The 16,705-nt window shown below is 27.9% G+C and overlaps 1 long non-coding RNA gene across 23 annotated transcripts in view; it reads right to left on the bottom strand.

Annotated features, from left to right (window-relative positions):
- Positions 1-360: 360 nt before the first annotated feature.
- Positions 361-16,705, bottom strand: part of LOC113558404 — a 22,028-nt gene continuing 5,683 nt past the window's right edge. For 6 of the 23 annotated variants that reach the window (XR_003405613.1, XR_003405616.1, XR_003405623.1 and 3 more), the window contains 16 exons: positions 14,440-14,597; positions 13,333-13,469; positions 12,757-12,887; positions 11,060-12,125; positions 10,859-10,995; positions 10,282-10,412; positions 9,493-9,650; positions 8,384-8,520; positions 7,807-7,937; positions 7,203-7,360; positions 6,095-6,231; positions 5,518-5,648; positions 4,941-5,071; positions 4,351-4,492; positions 755-891; positions 361-491 (listed from right to left, as the gene is read on the bottom strand). This is a non-coding gene — a long non-coding RNA (uncharacterized LOC113558404). Of the gene's footprint in view, positions 492-748; positions 892-3,325; positions 3,364-4,334; positions 4,493-4,940; positions 5,072-5,517; positions 5,649-6,088; positions 6,232-7,202; positions 7,361-7,806; positions 7,938-8,377; positions 8,521-9,492; positions 9,651-10,281; positions 10,413-10,852; positions 10,996-11,059; positions 12,126-12,756; positions 12,888-13,326; positions 13,470-14,439; positions 14,598-16,705 lie in introns of those variants that run through there. The other 17 variants (XR_003405632.1, XR_003405630.1, XR_003405631.1 and 14 more) reach the window with 17 other exon arrangements.

Genomic DNA, 16,705 nt, shown 5'->3' with positions numbered 1-16,705 from the left:
ACATGAATTTGTAATATCCATCAATATTATCGTATAAAAACATGTGTTATAGTGTTTATGAAACCTCAGGGTTAATGAAATATATGAAAATTAACAATGGTAAATTAGATTCGTTTGCTTAATCCAATGGTCAACCTCTCATGTCGTTAGCTTGAGATATCAGTGTTTAATAAGCAGTTAAAAATATCAATTTGTAACATTCGTGAAAATTATTATATAAACGTGGTAAAATCAGAAAGAGTTTTATAGTAATGGCAAATTTGAAGAACGATAATTTCAACCTAAAGGTATTTAACAAGTTTCAATTGTTTCACTACTATTGATTTACAATCAATGACATTCAATAACCATTAACCGTACAATGCATATATCCATTATTATTATCAGTATCTCCTCGTCCATTTTCAACATGCTGTGTGGATACTTTCCCCAAGTGTTCTGAAAGCCAATTCATTACTCAGCATGCCATGACAGATCTGCTATACTGCCATCTAAAAAAATGTAGTAAATTAAATATATATAGTAATATATGAATGGAGTATAACTTGAGAATTCAGTGTTTTAAAAGCAGTTAAAAACATGAATTTGCAAAATATGCCAAAATGTTCATATAAGAGTGATAATGATAAAAAGATTTTTACAGCTGTGGACAATTTTAATAACGAAATTTAAAACCTAAAGGTGTTTACCAAGTTTCAATTGTTTCACTACTATTGATTTACTATCAATGACATTCAATAACCATTACCCGTACATTGCATAAATCCATTATAACTAATATAATCAGTATCTTGTAGTTTATTTTCAACATAGGATGACGATATATTCCCCAAGTGGTATGAATGTGATTTCGTGTCTCAGCATTCCTTGTATGATCTGCCGTACTGCCATCTAAAAAAATTTAGTCAGTTAAATATGTATAATTGTTGGAAGACAAAATGTCACTACTACACACCACACTTTAAGCAGAACGAAAATATTTATACTACCACTAGTACGTGGACAACAATGAATAGAACAGAATTGGAAACAATCAAACTAAAGCTAACTGACAAACTTCGTTCTAATTAGAAAATATTCGCAAGAAAAATTACAATTCAAACTCAAATGCAGATACGAAAGTAAAACTGAAAGAAGATAATAATACGAAAGATAAACTTATAACAGATGATAAGAAATAATAATCATGATAAGCGACAAAAGATAGTAGAAAAATACTCTGATGTTTTGTTGAATTTGAATGTAAAATAAATTCAACTAAGGAATGCGCTGTTTGAATAACTTAGAAATGCTGCATTTTAATATGGAAAAAATATAAATTTGTAATTTCAGTCAAAGTTACCATACGAAAACATATTTTTCAGTGTTTTTAAAACATCGTGTTAAATGAAACATAAGAAAGTTAATAATGGTATAATGGAACCATTTTCTTCTTAATCTAAACGACAAGGTTTCAACACACTAACCTGTGATAACTGAGTGTTTTATATGCAGTAAAAAATTGGAATTTACAATATTCGTCAAAATTATCATATAAAATCATGTTTTATAGGGTTTTTAAAATATCAGGGTTAATGAAATAAATGAAAGTTAACAATGGTAAATTAGAATCATATTCTTAATCTAATTGACAGAGTTTCATGACACTAACATAATATTGACTGTTTTATGAATACCGTAAAATATGAAATTGGTGATTTTCTTCAAAATGATCATGTAGACGTGAATTAATAATAAAACCATTTTTATAGCTATGGCAAATTTTAAGAACGAAAATTCCAAGCTGAAGGTGTTTACCAATATTTTATTAAGATTTTTAACAAATTTCAATTGTTTCACAACTATTCATTTACTATAAATTACATTCAATAACCATTACACGTCCATTGCACAAATTTTGTATTATTATTATTTCAGTATCTTGAAGTTCATTTTCTACATAGGATGTTGATATTTTCGCCAAGTGGAATGAAAGTGAATTCTTCTTTCAGCATTCCCTGTGTAATCTGCTCTGCTGCCATCTAAAAAAATGCGGTCGGTTTAAAATGAATGTCAAACATAGGATCGGAGTATAATTCGAAAATTTAGTGTTTTATAAGCAGTTAAAAATATGAATTTGTAATATTTGACAAAATGATCATATAAAAGCATGTTTTATAGTGTTTATGAAACCTCAGGGTTAATGAAATAAATGAATGTTAACAATGGTAAATTAGATTCATTTTCTTAATCAAGTGGTCAACGTTTCAACACATTAACTTTAGAATTGAGTTTTTTATATGCAGTTAAAAACATGAATTTGTAATATCCATCAAAATTATCGTATAAAAACATGTGTTATAGTGTTTATGAAACCTCAGGGTTAATGAAATATATGAATGTTAACAATGGTAAATTAGATTCATTTTCTTAATCTAGTGGTCAACGTTTCAACACATTAACTTTAGAATTGAGTTTTTTATAAGCAGTTAAAAATATCAATTTGTAACATTCGTGAAAATTATTATATAAACGTGGTAAATCAGAAAGAGTTTTATAGTAATGGCAAATTTGAAGAACGATAATTACAACCTAAAGGTGTTTAACAAGTTTCAATTGTTTCACTACTATTGATTTACTATCAATGACATTCAATAACCATTAACCGTACATTGCATATATCCATTATTATTATCAGTATCTCCTCGTCCATTTTCAACATGCTGTGTGGATACTTTCCCCAAGTGTTCTGAAAGCCAATTCATTACTCAGCATGCCATGACAGATCTGCTATACAGCCATCTAAAAAAATGTAGTAAATTAAATATATATAGTAATATATGAATGGAGTATAACTTGAGAATTCAGTGTTTTAAAAGCAGTTAATAATATGAATTTTTAATGTTCATCAAAGTAATCATATGAAGGCATTTTTTATAATGTTTATAATAAATCAGGTTAAATGAAACATTTGAAAGTTAATGGTGGTAAACAAGAATCGTTTGCTTATTCAAATGGTCGACCTCTCATGACGATAGCTTGAGATATCAGTGTTTAATAGGCAGTTAAAAACATGAATTTGCAAAATATGCCAAAATGGTCATATAGCAGTGATAATGATAAAAAGATTATTACAGCTGTGGACAATTTTAATAACGAAATTTAAAACCTAAAGGCGTTTACCAAGTTTCAATTGTTTCACTACTATTGATTTACTATCAATGACATTCAATAACCATTACCCGTACATTGCATAAATCCATTATAACTAATATAATCAGTATCTTGTAGTTTATTTTCAACATAGGATGACGATATATTCCCCAAGTGGTATGAATGTGATTTCTGTCTCAGCATTCCTTGTATGATCTGCCGTACTGCCATCTAAAAAAATTTAGTCAGTTAAATATGTATAATTGTTGGAAGACAAAATGTCACTACTACACACCACACTTTAAGCAGAACGAAAATATTTATACTACCACTAGTACGTGAACAACAATGAATAGAACAGAATTGGAAACAATCAAACTAAAGCTAACTGACAAACTTCGTTCTAGTTAGAAAATATTCACAAGAAAAATTACAATTCAAACTCAAATGCAGATACGAAAGTAAAACTGAAAGAAGATAATAATACGAAAGATAAACTTATAACAGATGATAAGAAATAATAATCATGATAAGCGACAAAAGATAGTAGAAAAATACTCCGATGTTTTGTTGAATTTGAATGTAAAATAAATTCAACTAAGGAATGCGCTGTTTGAATAACTTAGAAATGCTGCATTTTAATATGGAAAAAATATAAATTTGTAATTTCAGTCAAAGTTACCATACGAAAACATATTTTTCAGTGTTTTTAAAACATCGTGTTAATGAAACATAAGAAAGTTAATAATGGTATAATGGAACCATTTTCTTCTTAATCTAAACGACAAGGTTTCAACACACTAACCTGTGATAACTGAGTGTTTTATATGCAGTAAAAAATTGGAATTTACAATATTCGTCAAAATTATCATATAAAATCATGTTTTATAGGGTTTTTAAAATATCAGGGTTAATGAAATAAATGAAAGTTAACAATGGTAAATTAGAATCATATTCTTAATCTAATTGACAGAGTTTCATGACACTAACATAATATTGACTGTTTTATGAATACCGTAAAATATGAAATTGGTGATTTTCTTCAAAATGATCATGTAGACGTGAAGTAATAATAAAACCATTTTTATAGCTATGGCAAATTTTAGGAACGAAAATTCCAAGCTGAAGGTGTTTACCAATATTTTATTAAGATTTTTAACAAATTTCAATTGTTTCACAACTATTCATTTACTATAAATTACATTCAATAACCATTACACGTCCATTGCACAAATCTTGTATTATTATTATTTCAGTATCTTGAAGTTCATTTTCTACATAGGATGTTGATATTTTCGCCAAGTGGAATGAAAGTGAATTCTTCTCTCAGCATTCCCTGTGTAATCTGCTCAGCTGCCATCTAAAAAAATGCGGTCGGTTTAAAATGAATGTCAAACATAGGATCGGAGTACAATTCGTAAAATTTAGTGTTTTATAAGCAGTTAAAAATATGAATTTGTAATATTTGACAAAATGATCATATAAAAGCATGTTTTATAGTGTTTATGAAACCTCAGGGTTAAGGAAATAAATGAATGTTAACAATGGTAAATTAGATTCATTTTCTTAATCTAGTGGTCAACGTTTCAACACATTAACTTTAGAATTGAGTTTTTTATAAGCAGTTAAAAATATCAATTTGTAACATTCATGAAAATTATTATATAAACGTGGTAAAATCAGAAAGAGTTTTATAGTAATGGCAAATTTGAAGAACGATAATTACAACCTAAAGGTGTTTAACAAGTTTCAATTGTTTCACTACTATTGATTTACTATCAATGACATTCAATAACCATTAACCGTACATTGCATATATCCATTATTATTATCAGTATCTCCTCGTCCATTTTCAACATGCTGTGTGGATACTTTCCCCAAGTGTTCTGAAAGCCAATTCATTACTCAGCATGCCATGACAGATCTGCTATACTGCCATCTAAAAAAATGTAGTAAATTAAATATATATAGTAATATATGAATTGAGTATAACTTGAGAATTCAGTGTTTTAAAAGCAGTTAATAATATGAATTTTTAATGTTCATCAAAGTAATCATATGAAGGCATGTTTTATAATGTTTATAATAAATCAGGTTAAATGAAACATTTGAAAGTTAATGGTGGTAAACAAGAATCGTTTGCTTAATCAAATGGTCAACCTCTCATGACGTTAGCCTGAGATATCAGTGTTTAATAAGCAGTTAAAAATATCAATTTGTAACATTCGTGAAAATTATTATATAAACGTGGTAAAATCAGAAAGAGTTTTATAGTAATGGCAAATTTGAAGAACGATAATTACAACCTAAAGGTGTTTAACAAGTTTCAATTGTTTCACTACTATTGATTTACTATCAATGACATTCAATAACCATTAACCGTACATTGCATATATCCATTATTATTATCAGTATCTCCTCGTCCATTTTCAACATGCTGTGTGGATACTTTCCCCAAGTGTTCTGAAAGCCAATTCATTACTCAGCATGCCATGACAGATCTGCTATACTGCCATCTAAAAAAATGTAGTAAATTAAATATATATTGTAATATATGAATGGAGTATAACTTGAGAATTCAGTGTTTTAAAAGCAGTTAATAATATGAATTTTTAATGTTCATCAAAGTAATCATATGAAGTCATGTTTTATAATGTTTATAATAAATCAGGTTAAATGAAACATTTGAAAGTTAATGGTGGTAAACAACAATCGTTTGCTTAATCAAATGGTCGACCTCTCATGACGATAGCTTGAGATATCAGTGTTTAATAGGCAGTTAAAAACATGAATTTGCAAAATATGCCAAAATGGTCATATAGCAGTGATAATGATAAAAAGATTATTACAGCTGTGGACAATTTTAATAACGAAATTTAAAACCTAAAGGCGTTTACCAAGTTTCAATTGTTTCACTACTATTGATTTACTATCAATGACATTCAATAACCATTACCCGTACATTGCATAAATCCATTATAACTAATATAATCAGTATCTTGTAGTTTATTTTCAACATAGGATGACGATATATTCCCCAAGTGGTATGAATGTGATTTCGTGTCTCAGCATTCCTTGTATGATCTGCCGTACTGCCATCTAAAAAAATTTAGTCAGTTAAATATGTATAATTGTTGGAAGACAAAATGTCACTACTACACACCACACTTTAAGAGAACGAAAATATTTATACTACCACTAGTACGTGAACAACAATGAATAGAACAGAATTGGAAACAATCAAACTAAAGCTAACTGACAAACTTCGTTCTAGTTAGAAAATATTCGCAAGAAAAATTACAATTCAAACTCAAATGCAAATACGAAAGTAAAACTGAAAGAAGATAATAATACGAAAGATAAACTTATAACAGATGATAAGAAATAATAATCATGATAAGCGACAAAAGATAGTAGAAAAATACTCCGATGTTTTGTTGAATTTGAATGTAAAATAAATTCAACTAAGGAATGCGCTGTTTGAATAACTTAGAAATGCTGCATTTTAATATGGAAAAAATATAAATTTGTAATTTCAGTCAAAGTTACCATACGAAAACATATTTTTCAGTGTTTTTAAAACATCGTGTTAAATGAAACATAAGAAAGTTAATAATGGTATAATGGAACCATTTTCTTCTTAATCTAAACGACAAGGTTTCAACACACTAACCTGTGATAACTGAGTGTTTTATATGCAGTAAAAAATTGGAATTTACAATATTCGTCAAAATTATCATATAAAATCATGTTTTATAGGGTTTTTAAAATATCAGGGTTAATGAAATAAATGAAAGTTAACAATGGTAAATTAGAATCATATTCTTAATCTAATTGACAGAGTTTCATGACACTAACATAATATTGACTGTTTTATGAATACCGTAAAATATGAAATTGGTGATTTTCTTCAAAATGATCATGTAGACGTGAAGTAATAATAAAACCATTTTTATAGCTATGGCAAATTTTAAGAACGAAAATTCCAAGCTGAAGGTGTTTACCAATATTTTATTAAGATTTTTAACAAATTTCAATTGTTTCACAACTATTCATTTACTATAAATTACATTCAATAACCATTACACGTCCATTGCACAAATCTTGTATTATTATTATTTCAGTATCTTGAAGTTCATTTTCTACATAGGATGTTGATATTTTCGCCAAGTGGAATGAAAGTGAATTCTTCTCTCAGCATTCCCTGTGTAATCTGCTCTGCTGCCATCTAAAAAAATGCGGTCGGTTTAAAATGAATGTCAAACATAGGATCGGAGTACGATTCGTAAAATTTAGTGTTTTATAAGCAGTTAAAAATATGAATTTGTAATATTTGACAAAATGATCATATAAAAGCATGTTTTATAGTGTTTATGAAACCTCAGGGTTAATGAAATAAATGAATGTTAACAATGGTAAATTAGATTCATTTTCTTAATCTAGTGGTCAACGTTTCAACACATTAACTTTAGAATTGAGTTTTTATAAGCAGTAAAAATATCAATTTGTAACATTCGTGAAAATTATTATATAAACGTGGTAAATTCAGAAAGAGTTTTATAGTAATGGCAAATTTGAAGAACGATAATTACAACCTAAAGGTGTTTAACAAGTTTCAATTGTTTCACTACTATTGATTTACTATCAATGACATTCAATAACCATAAACCGTACATTGCATATATCCATTATTATTATCAGTATCTCCTCGTCCATTTTCAACATGCTGTGTGGATACTTTCCCCAAGTGTTCTGAAAGCCAATTCATTACTCAGCATGCCATGACAGATCTGCTATACTGCCATCTAAAAAAATGTAGTAAATTAAATATATATTGTAATATATGAATGGAGTATAACTTGAGAATTCAGTGTTTTAAAAGCAGTTAATAATATGAATTTTTAATGTTCATCAAAGTAATCATATGAAGTCATGTTTTATAATGTTTATAATAAATCAGGTTAAATGAAACATTTGAAAGTTAATGGTGGTAAACAAGAATCGTTTGCTTAATCAAATGGTCGACCTCTCATGACGTTAGCTTGAGATATCAGTGTTTAATAAGCAGTTAAAAACATGAATTTGCAAAATATGCCAAAATGTTCATATAGGAGTGATAATGATAAAAAGATTTTTACAGCTGTGGACAATTTTAATAACGAAATTTAAAACCTAAAGGTGTTTACCAAGTTTCAATTGTTTCACTACTATTGATTTACTATCAATGACATTCAATAACCATTACCCGTACATTGCATAAATCCATTATAACTAATATAATCAGTATCTTGTAGTTTATTTTCAACATAGGATGACGATATATTCCCCAAGTGGTATGAATGTGATTTCATGTCTCAGCATTCCTTGTATGATCTGCCGTACTGCCATCTAAAAAAATTTAGTCAGTTAAATATGTATAATTGTTGGAAGACAAAATGTCACTACTACACACCACACTTTAAGGAGAACGAAAATATTTATACTACCACTAGTACGTGGACAACAATGAATAGAACAGAATTGGAAACAATCAAACTAAAGCTAACTGACAAACTTCGTTCTAGTTAGAAAATATTCGCAAGAAAAATTACAATTCAAACTCAAATGCAAATACGAAAGTAAAACTGAAAGAAGATAATAATACGAAAGATAAACTTATAACAGATGATAAGAAATAATAATCATGATAAGCGACAAAAGATAGTAGAAAAATACTCCGATGTTTTGTTGAATTTGAATGTAAAATAAATTCAACTAAGGAATGCGCTGTTTGAATAACTTAGAAATGCTGCATTTTAATATGGAAAAAATATAAATTTGTAATTTCAGTCAAAGTTACCATACGAAAACATATTTTTCAGTGTTTTTAAAACATCGTGTTAAATGAAACATAAGAAAGTTAATAATGGTATAATGGAACCATTTTCTTCTTAATCTAAACGACAAGGTTTCAACACACTAACCTGTGATAACTGAGTGTTTTATATGCAGTAAAAAATTGGAATTTACAATATTCGTCAAAATTATCATATAAAATCATGTTTTATAGGGTTTTTAAAATATCAGGGTTAATGAAATAAATGAAAGTTAACAATGGTAAATTAGAATCATATTCTTAATCTAATTGACAGAGTTTCATGACACTAACATAATATTGACTGTTTTATGAATACCGTAAAATATGAAATTGGTGATTTTCTTCAAAATGATCATGTAGACGTGAAGTAATAATAAAACCATTTTTATAGCTATGGCAAATTTTAAGAACGAAAATTCCAAGCTGAAGGTGTTTACCAATATTTTATTAAGATTTTTAACAAATTTCAATTGTTTCACAACTATTCATTTACTATAAATTACATTCAATAACCATTACACGTCCATTGCACAAATCTTGTATTATTATTATTTCAGTATCTTGAAGTTCATTTTCTACATAGGATGTTGATATTTTCGCCAAGTGGAATGAAAGTGAATTCTTCTCTCAGCATTCCCTGTGTAATCTGCTCTGCTGCCATCTAAAAAAATGCGGTCGGTTTAAAATGAATGTCAAACATAGGATCGGAGTACAATTCGTAAAATTTAGTGTTTTATAAGCAGTTAAAAATATGAATTTGTAATATTTGACAAAATGATCATATAAAAGCATGTTTTATAGTGTTTATGAAACCTCAGGGTTAATGAAATAAATGAATGTTAACAATGGTAAATTAGATTCATTTTCTTAATCTAGTGGTCAACGTTTCAACACATTAACTTTAGAATTGAGTTTTTTATATGCAGTTAAAAACATGAATTTGTAATATCCATCAAAATTATCGTATAAAAACATGTGTTATAGTGTTTATGAAACCTCAGGGTTAATGAAATATATGAATGTTAACAATGGTAAATTAGATTCATTTTCTTAATCTAGTGGTCAACGTTTCAACACATTAACTTTAGAATTGAGTTTTTTATAAGCAGTTAAAAATATCAATTTGTAACATTCGTGAAAATTATTATATAAACGTGGTAAAATCAGAAAGAGTTTTATAGTAATGGCAAATTTGAAGAACGATAATTACAACCTAAAGGTGTTTAACAAGTTTCAATTGTTTCACTACTATTGATTTACTATCAATGACATTCAATAACCATTAACCGTACATTGCATATATCCATTATTATTATCAGTATCTCCTCGTCCATTTTCAACATGCTGTGTGGATACTTTCCCCAAGTGTTCTGAAAGCCAATTCATTACTCAGCATGCCATGACAGATCTGCTATACTGCCATCTAAAAAAATGTAGTAAATTAAATATATATAGTAATATATGAATGGAGTATAACTTGAGAATTCAGTGTTTTAAAAGCAGTTAATAATATGAATTTTTAATGTTCATCAAAGTAATCATATGAAGTCATGTTTTATAATGTTTATAATAAATCAGGTTAAATGAAACATTTGAAAGTTAATGGTGGTAAACAAGAATCGTTTGCTTAATCAAATGGTCGACCTCTCATGACGTTAGCTTGAGATATCAGTGTTTAATAAGCAGTTAAAAACATGAATTTGCAAAATATGCCAAAATGTTCATATAGGAGTGATAATGATAAAAAGATTTTTACAGCTGTGGACAATTTTAATAACGAAATTTAAAACCTAAAGGTGTTTACCAAGTTTCAATTGTTTCACTACTATTGATTTACTATCAATGACATTCAATAACCATTACCCGTACATTGCATAAATCCATTATAACTAATATAATCAGTATCTTGTAGTTTATTTTCAACATAGGATGACGATATATTCCCCAAGTGGTATGAATGTGATTTCATGTCTCAGCATTCCTTGTATGATCTGCCGTACTGCCATCTAAAAAAATTTAGTCAGTTAAATATGTATAATTGTTGGAAGACAAAATGTCACTACTACACACCACACTTTAAGGAGAACGAAAATATTTATACTACCACTAGTACGTGGACAACAATGAATAGAACAGAATTGGAAACAATCAAACTAAAGCTAACTGACAAACTTCGTTCTAGTTAGAAAATATTCGCAAGAAAAATTACAATTCAAACTCAAATGCAAATACGAAAGTAAAACTGAAAGAAGATAATAATACGAAAGATAAACTTATAACAGATGATAAGAAATAATAATCATGATAAGCGACAAAAGATAGTAGAAAAATACTCCGATGTTTTGTTGAATTTGAATGTAAAATAAATTCAACTAAGGAATGCGCTGTTTGAATAACTTAGAAATGCTGCATTTTAATATGGAAAAAATATAAATTTGTAATTTCAGTCAAAGTTACCATACGAAAACATATTTTTCAGTGTTTTTAAAACATCGTGTTAAATGAAACATAAGAAAGTTAATAATGGTATAATGGAACCATTTTCTTCTTGATCTAAACGACAAGGTTTCAACACACTAACCTGTGATAACTGAGTGTTTTATATGCAGTAAAAAATTGGAATTTACAATATTCGTCAAAATTATCATATAAAATCATGTTTTATAGGGTTTTTAAAATATCAGGGTTAATGAAATAAATGAAAGTTAACAATGGTAAATTAGAATCATATTCTTAATCTAATTGACAGAGTTTCATGACACTAACATAATATTGACTGTTTTATGAATACCGTAAAATATGAAATTGGTGATTTTCTTCAAAATGATCATGTAGACGTGAAGTAATAATAAAACCATTTTTATAGCTATGGCAAATTTTAAGAACGAAAATTCCAAGCTGAAGGTGTTTACCAATATTTTATTAAGATTTTTAACAAATTTCAATTGTTTCACAACTATTCATTTACTATAAATTACATTCAATAACCATTACACGTCTATTGCACAAATCTTGTATTATTATTATTTCAGTATCTTGAAGTTCATTTTCTACATAGGATGTTGATATTCTCGCCAAGTGGAATGAAAGTGAATTCTTCTCTCAGCATTCCCTGTGTAATCTGCTCTGCTGCCATCTAAAAAAATCCGGTCGGTTTAAAATGAATGTCAAACATAGGATCGGAGTACAATTCGTAAAATTTAGTGTTTTATAAGCAGTTAAAAATATGAATTTGTAATATTTGACAAAATGATCATATAAAAGCATGTTTAATAGTGTTTATGAAACCTCAGGGTTAATGAAATAAATGAATGTTAACAATGGTAAATTAGATTCATTTTCTTAATCTAGTGGTCAACAATTCAACACATTAACTTTAGAATTGAGTTTTATATATGCAGTTAAAAACATGAATTTGTAATATCCATCAAAATTATCGTATAAAAACATGTGTTATAGTGTTTATGAAACCTCAGGGTTAATGAAATATATGAATGTTAACAATGGTAAATTAGATTCATTTTCTTAATCTAGTGGTCAACGTTTCAACACATTAACTTTAGAATTGAGTTTTTTATAAGCAGTTAAAAATATCAATTTGTAACATTCGTGAAAATTATTATATAAACGTGGTAAAATCAGAAAGAGTTTTATAGTAATGGCAAATTTGAAGAACGATAATTACAACCTAAAGGTGTTTAACAAGTTTCAATTGTTTCACTACTATTGATTTACTATCAATGACATTCAATAACCATTAACCGTACATTGCATATATCCATTATTATTATCAGTATCTCCTCGTCCATTTTCAACATGCTGTGTGGATACTTTCCCCAAGTGTTCTGAAAGCCAATTCATTACTCAGCATGCCATGACAGATCTGCTATACTGCCATCTAAAAAATGTAGTAAATTAAATATATATAGTAATATATGAATGGAGTATAACTTGAGAATTCAGTGTTTTAAAAGCAGTTAATAATATGAATTTTTAATGTTCATCAAAGTAATCATATGAAGTCATGTTTTATAATGTTTATAATAAATCAGGTTAAATGAAACATTTGAAAGTTAATGGTGGTAAACAAGAATCGTTTGCTTAATCAAATGGTCGACCTCTCATGACGTTAGCTTGAGATATCAGTGTTTAATAGCAGTTAAAAACATGAATTTGCAAAATATGCCAAAATGGTTCATATAGGAGTGATAATGATAAAAAGATTTTTACAGCTGTGGACAATTTTAATAACGAAATTTAAAACCTAAAGGCGTTTACCAAGTTTCAATTGTTTCACTACTATTGATTTACTATCAATGACATTCAATAACCATTACCCGTACATTGCATAAATCCATTATAACTAATATAATCAGTATCTTGTAGTTTATTTTCAACATAGGATGACGATATATTCCCCAAGTGGTATGAATGTGATTTCATGTCTCAGCATTCCTTGTATGATCTGCCGTACTGCCATCTAAAAAAATTTAGTCAGTTAAATATGTATAATTGTTGGAAGACAAAATGTCACTACTACACACCACACTTTAAGGAGAACGAAAATATTTATACTACCACTAGTACGTGGACAACAATGAATAGAACAGAATTGGAAACAATCAAACTAAAGCTAACTGACAAACTTCGTTCTAGTTAGAAAATATTCGCAAGAAAAATTACAATTCAAACTCAAATGCAAATACGAAAGTAAAACTGAAAGAAGATAATAATACGAAAGATAAACTTATAACAGATGATAAGAAATAATAATCATGATAAGCGACAAAAGATAGTAGAAAAATACTCCGATGTTTTGTTGAATTTGAATGTAAAATAAATTCAACTAAGGAATGCGCTGTTTGAATAACTTAGAAATGCTGCATTTTAATATGGAAAAAATATAAATTTGTAATTTCAGTCAAAGTTACCATACGAAAACATATTTTTCAGTGTTTTTAAAACATCGTGTTAAATGAAACATAAGAAAGTTAATAATGGTATAATGGAACCATTTCTTCTTAATCTAAACGACAAGGTTTCAACACACTAACCTGTGATAACTGAGTGTTTTATATGCAGTAAAAAATTGGAATTTACAATATTCGTCAAAATTATCATATAAAATCATGTTTTATAGGGTTTTTAAAATATCAGGGTTAATGAAATAAATGAAAGTTAACAATGGTAAATTAGAATCATATTCTTAATCTAATTGACAGAGTTTCATGACACTAACATAATATTGACTGTTTTATGAATACCGTAAAATATGAAATTGGTGATTTTCTTCAAAATGATCATGTAGACGTGAAGTAATAATAAAACCATTTTTATAGCTATGGCAAATTTTAAGAACGAAAATTCCAAGCTGAAGGTGTTTACCAATATTTTATTAGATTTTTAACAAATTTCAATTGTTTCACAACTATTCATTTACTATAAATTACATTCAATAACCATTACACGTCCATTGCACAAATCTTGTATTATTATTATTTCAGTATCTTGAAGTTCATTTTCTACATAGGATGTTGATATTTTCGCCAAGTGGAATGAAAGTGAATTCTTCTCTCAGCATTCCCTGTGTAATCTGCTCTGCTGCCATCTAAAAAAATGCGGGTCGGTTTAAAATGAATGTCAAACATAGGATCGGAGTACAATTCGTAAATTTAGTGTTTTATAAGCAGTTAAAAATATGAATTTGTAATATTTGACAAAATGATCATATAAAAGCATGTTTTATAGTGTTTATGAAACCTCAGGGTTAATGAAATAAATGAATGTTAACAATGGTAAATTAGATTCATTTTCTTAATCTAGTGGTCAACGTTTCAACACATTAACTTAGAATTGAGTTTTTTATATGCAGTTAAAACATGAATTTGTAATATCCATCAAAATTATCGTATAAAAACATGTGTTATAGTGTTTATGAAACCTCAGGTTAATGAAATATATGAATGTTAACATGGTAAATTAGATTCATTTCTTAATCTAGTGGTCAACGTTTCAACACATTAACTTTAGAATTGAGTTTTTTATAAGCAGTTAAAAATATCAATTTGTAACATTCGTGAAAATTATTATATAAACGTGGTAAAATCAGAAAGAGTTTTATAGTAATGGCAATTTGAAGAACGATAATACAACTTAAAGGTGTTAACAAGTTCAATTGTTTCACTACTATTGATTTACTATCAATGACATTCAATAACCATTAACCGTACATTGCATATATCCATTATTATTATCAGTATCTCCTCGTCCATTTCAACATGCTGTGTGGATACTTTCCCAAGTGTTCTGAAAGCCAATTCATTAACTCAGCATGCCATGACAGATCTGCTATACTGCCATCTAAAAAATGTAGTAAATTAAATATATATTGTAATATATGAATGGAGTATAACTTGAGAATTCAGTGTTTTAAAAGCAGTTAATAATATGAATTTTTAATGTTCATCAAAGTAATCATATGAAGTCATGTTTTTATAATGTTTATAATAAATCAGGTAAATGAAACTTGAAAGTTAATGGTGGTAAACACAATCGTTTGCTTATCAAATGGTCGACCTCTCATGACGTAGCTTGAGATATCAGTGTTTAAAGGCAGTTAAAAACATGAATTTGCAAATATGCCAATGGTCATATAGCAGTGATAATGATAAAAAGATTATTACAGCTGTGGACATTTTAATAACGAAATTTAAAACCTAAAGGCGTTTACCAAGTTTCAATTGTTTCACTACTATTGATTTACTATCAATGACATTCAATACCCATTACCCGTACATTGCATAAATCCATTATAACTAATATAATCTATCTTGTAGTTTATTTTCAACATAGGATGACGATATATTCCCCAAGTGGTATGAATGTGATTTCATGTCTCAGCATTCCTTGTATGATCTGCCGTACTGCGCCATCTAAAAAAATTTAGTCATTAAATATGTATAATTGTTGGAAGACAAAATGTCACTACTACACACCACACTTTAAGGAGAACGAAAATATTTATACTACACACTAGTACGTGGACACACAATGAATAGAACAGATTGGAAACAATCAAACTAAAGCTAACTGACAAAACTTCGTTCTAGTTAGAAAAATATTCGCAAGAAAATTACAATTCAAACTCAAATGCAAATACGAAAGTAACTGAAAGAAGATAATAATACGAAAGATAAACTTATAACAGATGATAAGAAATAATAATCATGATAAGCGACAAAGAGATAGTAGAAAAATACTCCGATTTTTGTTGAATTTGAATGTAAAATAAATTCAACTAAGGAATGCGCTGTTTGAATAACTTAGAAATGCTGCATTTTATATGGAAAAAATATAAATTTGTAATTTCAGTCAAGTTTACCATACGAAACATATTTTTCAGTGTTTTTAAAACATCGTGTTAATGAACATAAGAAAGTTAATAATGGTATAATGGAACCATTTTCTTCTTAATCTAAACGACAGGTTTCAACACACTAACCTGTGATAACTGAGTGTTTTATATGCAGTAAAAAATTGGAATTTACAATATCGTCAAAATTATCATATAAAATCATGTTTTATAGGGTTTTTAAAAATATCAGGGTAATGAAATAAATGAAAGTTAACAATGGTAAATTAGAATCATATTCTTAATCTAATTGACAGAGTTTCATGACACTAACATAATATGACTGTTTTATGAATACCGTAAAT

The sequence above is a fragment of the Rhopalosiphum maidis genome, chromosome 3, assembly GCF_003676215.2.
Source record: "Rhopalosiphum maidis isolate BTI-1 chromosome 3, ASM367621v3, whole genome shotgun sequence".
Classification (NCBI taxonomy): Eukaryota; Metazoa; Arthropoda; class Insecta; order Hemiptera; family Aphididae; genus Rhopalosiphum; species Rhopalosiphum maidis.
The sequence above is the reverse complement of the archived record's forward strand: the minus strand, read 5'-3'. Positions and strand labels throughout refer to the sequence as shown.